We start from the raw sequence: 7,715 nt of genomic DNA, 5'->3' as shown, positions 1-7,715 counted from the left end.
CTAATTAATACCTTTGACTCATCCTTACACGCTTTGTCTAATTAGCATCTACTAAGGTCGTAAAACACTTTTACTTTGTGTTAAAGTGGTCATAAAAAACCAAGCATTTTAATATTAAAGCAGCAGGTACATGTGTATTGCATACTGAACTCCATTCTACCCCCACTGCAACACAAACTGCTAAGTGCAAAGGAGATGAAACAGGAAACAGCAAATAGGATGTTTCATTACAGTTAAATTATGAGCTAAAATTGTTGATGTGAGTGAGCATGGATGTAAAGTGACTTATACAAAATCATAACATACGTAGAGCCAGAATTTCCATATACCTATGTAGATGCATATAATCAACTTGATCTATAACTAATATATATTACATTTCCCCATAAATAGCTAGTTTATATTCAGCTGCTTTTTTGAGATTGCTATTAAATTTATAACCAAAAAAATATTAAGAAAAAACAAAATTTTTGAGTATAGAATAAGTTGTTCTTTGTTAAGAATAAGTCATACTCACTAAACGATAACTAGCCCAACTATCAATAATATGGAATTAGGTCTTGATCAACGATACATGTAAAACCCAGTGGAATTGTGTGTCGGCTAAGCAGGGTTAGGAGGGCTTGGGGGAGAGGGAAAGAACATGAAATATATAACTATGGGAAAATACCTCAAAATAATTAAAATTAAAAAATAAAAAAGTAAGTTATACTGAGATAATTTTATATTCTTTGGGGGTTTTATGGCAGGGTGGAGGTTAGACAAGACTACTAAATCAATCAATGCTAGTGATATGTCTAGATTTCAACAAGATATTACATGAGTCCTTATGATATATTTATTACCAAGGTGAAGAGGTGTTAGATGAATAGTAATAGTAATAAGTAGCTGAATTTAGAACAAGTTGAACATGTTGATCATTAAATTAGCATCAAACCATATTGCCTCCTCCACCTTCTTCCCCTCCCATGAGAAACCTGAACTCTGCTTTGGTATCCAGGGCCAGACCTTGTCTGTCCTGGAACAAGTCCTCCACGTCTCTTGCTGGCCTTTTCCAAATCATACCACCATGTATACATCCCCCCACCACCAGTGAGCTGTCTTCCCCTGTTAGGATTGTAGCTACGTGAGGGCAAGGACAGTCTTTCTTAATCTTTGTCATTAGCACTTAACACAATGCCTGGCACATAACCCTTAATGGTTTAAAAAATTTTTTTTAATTTTAATTTTTTGCTACATTTGAGTTTCAAGCTATTTCCCTCCCTCCTAACCTCATATTAGAGAAAGCCAACATTTGACACAAATAAATATGTGAAACTATACAGTATATCATACTATATAACAATTTTCTCTCTGGAGGTATATAGCATCTTCCTTTATAAGTCCTTTGTAGTTGATTTAAATATTCATGTAATTCAGAACAGCTTAGTCATTCACATTTGCTTTTCAAACTTACTCATATTTTATATATATATATATATATACACACACACACACACACACACACACACACACAATGTTCTCTTATTTCTGCTCATTTCACTCTTCATTATTTCATGTCTTTCCATGTTTTACCAAAATCATCCTGCTCATCATTTCTTACAGCATAATAGTATTCCATCACAATCCTATACCATAACTTATTCAGCCATTCCTCAGTTGATGGACAGCCCCTCAATTTCCAGTTCTTTGCCACCACAAAAAGAGTTGCTATAAATAATTTGGAACATAAAAATTATTTTTCTTTTTCCCTAATTACTTTGGGAAACATGCCTAATAATAGTACTGCTGGATCAAAAGGCATACACTAAATCTTGGGCATAATTCCAGATTGCTCTCCAAAATGCTTGGATTTTTAATGTAATAAGAATTATCCATTTTACATCCTATAATGCTCTCTCTTGTTTATTTCATAAACTCTTCTCCTATGCATAAATTTGATAAGCAATATATTCCATATTCTAATTTACTTATAATATCTCTCTATGTCATGTCTAGGTCAATTTTAGGATATGGTATGAAATGTTGGTCTGTGCCTAGTTTCTGCCAGACTGCTTTCCAGTTTTCCTAATAATTTTTACCAAATAGTGAATTCTTATCCTGAAAACTTAAACCTTTAACCAAACACAAGGTTATTATAATTGTTTACTGTGTATTTTATATCAATTCTATTCTATTAATTCACTATTCTTAGCTAGTACCAAATAGTTTTGATCATTCCTGCCTTATTATGCAGTTTAAGATCTGGCACTGCTAGACTTCTTTTTTTTTTAATTTTTTCCATTAATTCCTTTAATATTCTTGACATTTTGCTCTTCCAAATGAGGTTTTTTTTCCTAGCTCAAAAAAATTATTTTTTTGGTAATTTAAATGGAATGGCACAAATAACTAGGTTAATTTAGGTAAAATTGCCATTTTTATTTATACTTGCTTGGCCCACCCATGAAAATTAATATTCCTCCAATTATTTAAATCTGATTTTACATTTTAAATTGAATTTTATTTATTTCTCTTTTTATATTCATATTATATTTAAATTTTTCTATATCTAGTACAATATTGAATGGTATTGGTTACAATAGATATCCTTGTTTCACACTTTATCTTATCTAAATATTTTTATAAATATAATTTACATTATATTTAAATTCTATTTTAAATCTGAGCATCTAGAAGAAGGAAACCAAAGACATAAAGGCAGGGATACGCTGGAGTCAGCTCCTAATCGATAGAGCTAGTTGTTATATTTTCTCTATGAGCATTTACAACTGAAAAATCATCAAACACTACAAATGATGGGTTAATTTATTATTTTGATGATTTTCTAGACTTAAGATAGTGATGGAGAAATTGTTATTCATGCATATTCAACTTTAAAAATGTGTCCTGTCAAAAATTTTTAAGAGATACATTTGTTAAGCATTTACCAGCATATCCCTCCATAAAGGGCATTGAGTTCACATGAGGATCAGTTCAAAGAATTGAGGTTTAAAGCCTTGTGAAAAGAAAATTCGGGGAGAGACATAACTATTCAAATATTTGTAGGGCTGTCACGTAGAGAAATGACTAGACTTGTATTTGTTCCCAGAAGATATTTGAAGGATATATTTGAAAGGTATGAAAAATAAAAGAATCCTTTTTTGGTCCCATAGTGCTGATAGATAGAAGTTATTAAAGGGAGACAATTTTCAGTTAAGTAGAAACTTCTGAACTAGTAGAGGACTATCTGAAAGTGCAATGAGTTGCTCGAGAAGATAATGAGTTCTCCCTCAGTGGAGCTTTTCAAGTAAGGTCTTGATGACCCTCTTTTTTTGTAAAGCATGGTAGACAGAATTCATGCTTCAGGTAGGAGGTGGAAAGGATTCTGTAAGGTCCTTTTCCTGCTGTAAGATTCCAGGATATTAAATAAACCTGTATTCATTAATTCATCATCAAAGATATGTCTGAAGTCAACACATAGACAGCTTGCATTAGAAAATATAGCTCTTTCTAACACTAATGGTCTTTCTGTTGACTTAGACACATCTGCAGCAGTGAACAAATGAATGCTGGTTACATATTTTTATATCAGAAGGGTCCTGAGAGCGTGTCCTGACTCTGATTCTATATCCCAGAGGACCCGAGGTAAGCTACTATCTAACCTGCTGATGATCACCAGGTTTTTCCATCTGCTATTATGGTAAACCTTCCTATATGTATTGTCTCCCCTAATAAGAATGCAAGTTCCTTAAAAGCTAGGAAACTTGCTTCTCTTCATATCCCCAGCAAAGTGCTTGACACATACATATTTACCAGATGTTTCTATTCTATTTTATAATCCTTTTTCTGAAAAAGTTGTTTCCTCTTGTGCCTATTCCTCCCAGACGAAGCTCATTATGAAAAAGACTGTCTCTTTCCATGTACACTTCTGCCCCTAGTGACATTCTTTAATGATACCCTTTCATTTCCCTTCCTATAATGAGATCCACTTAAATCTTGTGGATTCTGCCTTAAATACTCTAGATTTGTAGCATATCAACTTTTTTCTTTGAGGTTATTAGGATGAAATATGTGGAAAGCAACAGTTCTGGCATGTAGCCAATCACACAACTTATAAATGGCTTTCTATTGGATTGAAGGAATAAAAAGCTAGATTAAAGCTCCTAATTCTAAGAAAGTTGTCAAGTTTAACAAGTCTCTCAGTGTATTCTCCCGAGATGGAAAATCTAAGGGACCTGCTTTTACTCTTAACCATTATTCTTTGAAATGGAAATCAGTGTTCTATGTAAGACTTGAAATGTGAAGAAGCTAAAACTAGTTCAGCCCCTCAGCCTGTACAGGGTGGCACTCCAAGTTGCTTGTAGGGGAGGACCTGCAGCTGTTACACTCTTCCATTACTGAGCTCCACCCAACATTTTAAAAACCTTTTTTACAAAATTATCCTATGTTTAAACCTAGAATTGTGGTTCAGCCAAAGTACTGCTGCTGTGTGCCAGGACTTCATAATTCAGGTCTTGGAAATAAACTTTGCTTAAGTTGAAAACTGATGAAGCAGCCTTGAGACATTTATAGCCAGTCCTATGGACTCCACCAAGTCTGGATGGGTGTCATTTTTGATCATGAGTAACCATCATTGAATGTCATTTTTGGTCATGAGTAACCTGAATACTGTTTCAATCAGTGACAAGTAGAAGTGAACAGAAGACTTAGTTTAGAAGAAAATAAAGTGTTAAAATCAAGGATAAAGTGCACATATGTTATGGAATAATTTGGAATTAAAAAAACAGTCCTAGATTTTTAGTGCATATTCTTTATTCTTCAACTACTTGAGAATGGAATACATATCCAGAGGTACGAGAGTAAATGTTTAACAATGGGATCACAAAAAAAAAGATTAAGACATACTTAAAGTTTAATCTGCATTATCAGTATTTTCTCTGTCATCTTTTTTCTTTTTTTCCAGATTATATGTCAATATAAATTTTATATTCATTTTCTGACATTTTGTAGTCCATGTTTACTTCCTCTTCCCTCCCCTCCCCAAGAAAGCAGGTAATATAAGTTGTACATATATTATCATATAATACATATTTTCATGTTCTTCATGTTGTGAAACAAAACACATATTGCTTACACTAGATAAAAATTCATGGAAAGAAATAAAGTGAAGAATGATATGTTTCCATCTACATTAAGTCTGTGTTCATTCTTTGTCAGTAGACATGTGTCATGAGTCCCTTGGAGATGTCCTGGATCCTTGCCTTGATAATAGTCGTCATTCACATTTGATCATCACACATTGTTGTTACTGTGTACAGTATTCTTCTGGTTTTGCTCACTTCATTTTGCATTGCTTCATATAAATCTTTCTAGCCAGGTTTTGTTTTGTTTTTTTGGTGTTAGTCTTGTCATCTCTTATGGACAATAGTATAACATTAAAGCATATACCACAATTTGTTCAGTCATTTCCTGTTTGATGGACATCCCTTCAGTTTCATTCTTTGCCACCACAAAAAGAGCTTCTATAAATATTTTTGAACAGGTAGGTTCTTTTTCTTTAATTTCTTTGGGACACAGACCTAGTAAGAGTAAACATAGTTTTATGGCCCTGTGGGCATGGCTCTAGATTGCTCTCCAAAATGGTTGTATCAGTTCATATCTCCACCAATAATGAATGAGCGTTCCAATTTTTCCCCATCCCCTTCAACATTTATCATCTTCCTTTCCTTTTTTTGTCATTTAAAAAAATTTTTGCCTTCCATCTTAGAATCAATACTGTATGTTGGTTCCAAGGCAGAAGAGTGGTAGGGGCTAGGCAATGGGGGTTAAGTGCTTTGCCCAAGGTCATATAGCTAGGAAGCATCTGAGGCCAAATTTGAACCCAGGACCTCCTGTCTCTGGGCCTGGATCTCAATCCACTAAGCCACCCAGTTGCACTTGTTTTTTTGGTCATGTTAGCCAATCTGGTGGGTATAAAGTGATACCTCAGAGTTGTTTTAACTTAAATTTCTCTAATTAATAGTGATTGGGAGCATTTTTTTCATGTAACTAAAGACAGTATTTTTTTCTTTCTCTGAGAATTGCCTGTTCGTATCCTTTGACCTTTTGTCAATTGGGGATGCTTGTTAGTCTTATAAATTTGGCTCAGTTCTCTATCTGAAAAATGAAGCTTTTATCAGAAAGACTTACTATAAATATTTCTTCACAGTTTTTTGTTTGCCTTTTAATCTCATTTATATCAACTTTGTGCAGAAATTTTTAAAATTAATATAGTCAAAGCTATCTATTTCACATTTTAGAATGTTTTCTAAATTCTTCCCTATTCCATAGATCTGATAGGTAAAGTATTTTGTTCTACTTTATTTATGGCATCATCCTTTATTTCTAAATCATGTATCCATTTTGATTTTACCTTGGTATATAGTGTGAGGTGTTGGTCTAAACCCAATTTCTTCCATGCTCTTTTTCAGTTTTCCCAGCAGTTTTTGTCAAATAGTAAGTTCTTCTTCCAAAAGTTTGGATCTTTGGGTTTATCAAACACTAGGTTGCCATGGTCATTTACTACTACATGTTAAGTACCTAATCTATTTCATTGGTCCTCCACTCTATTTCTTAGCCAGTACCAGATTGATTTGGTACTTGCCACTTTATAATATAGTTTGAGATCTGGTACAATTAAGCCACCTTCCTTCATATTTTTTCATTAATTCCCTTGATATTCTAGGTCTTTTGTTCTTTCAGATGAAATTTGTTATTATTTTTTCTTGCTCTGAGAAATAATTTTTTGGTCCTTTGATATGGCACAAGATAAGTAAATTAATTTGTGTTTTTCCAGTTGTTTAAGCTGATTTTATTTGTGTGAAAAGTGTTTTGATACTGTGTTCATAGTTACTAAGTTTGTCTTGGCAGGTGTTTTATATTGCCTACAGTTATTTTAAATGGGGTTTCTCTTATCTCTATTGGTAGAAAAAAGAAATGCTGATGATTTTTGTGGGTTTATTTTATATCCTGCACCTTTACTAAAGTTATTAATTGTTACAATTAGTTTTTTGGTTGCTTCCCTAGGATTCTTTTAAGAGTGATAAAGCTATTTTCTCATTGCCTATTCTAATTCTTTCAATTTCTTCTTCTCTTATTGCTATGACTTGCATTTCCAGTACAATGTTGAATAATAGTGATGACAATGGGCATCTTTGTTTCACACCTGATCTTATTGGAAAGGCGTCTAAAGTATCCCCAATACAGATGGTTTTAGATAAATGCTATATAGCATTTTGAGGAATGTTCCATTTACTCCAATATTCTCTAATATCTTTAATAGGAATAGGTATTATATTTTGTCAAAAGCTTTTTCTGCATCTACTGAAAATAATCACATGGTTTCTATGGTTTTATTATTGTTATGCCCAATTATACTGATTGTTTTCCTAATACTGAACCTTCCTTGAATTCCTGGTATAAATTCATCTGGTTGTAGTGTATGATCGTTGTGATATAGTGTCATAATATATGTCTCTTTTGTCTCTTTTCTTAAATTTAAGAAAATTAAGAAAACAATAAATTGAGTTCTGATTTCTGAGGTGTTAAATGACACTAAAAATCTGGTAGTCAGTTTGAAAAGGCTCCAGCTCACTCCTGGGTAATATATGCCCCACTTCTCCTCATCTTCTCTTCTACAAATCTAACCATCTCCAATTTCTTCAACTTATCCTCAATCTCAACTGTATTTCTCCAGA

Source organism: Gracilinanus agilis, chromosome 1, assembly GCF_016433145.1.
Source record: "Gracilinanus agilis isolate LMUSP501 chromosome 1, AgileGrace, whole genome shotgun sequence".
Taxonomy (NCBI): Eukaryota; Metazoa; Chordata; class Mammalia; order Didelphimorphia; family Didelphidae; genus Gracilinanus; species Gracilinanus agilis.
This window is presented reverse-complemented; position numbering follows the sequence as displayed.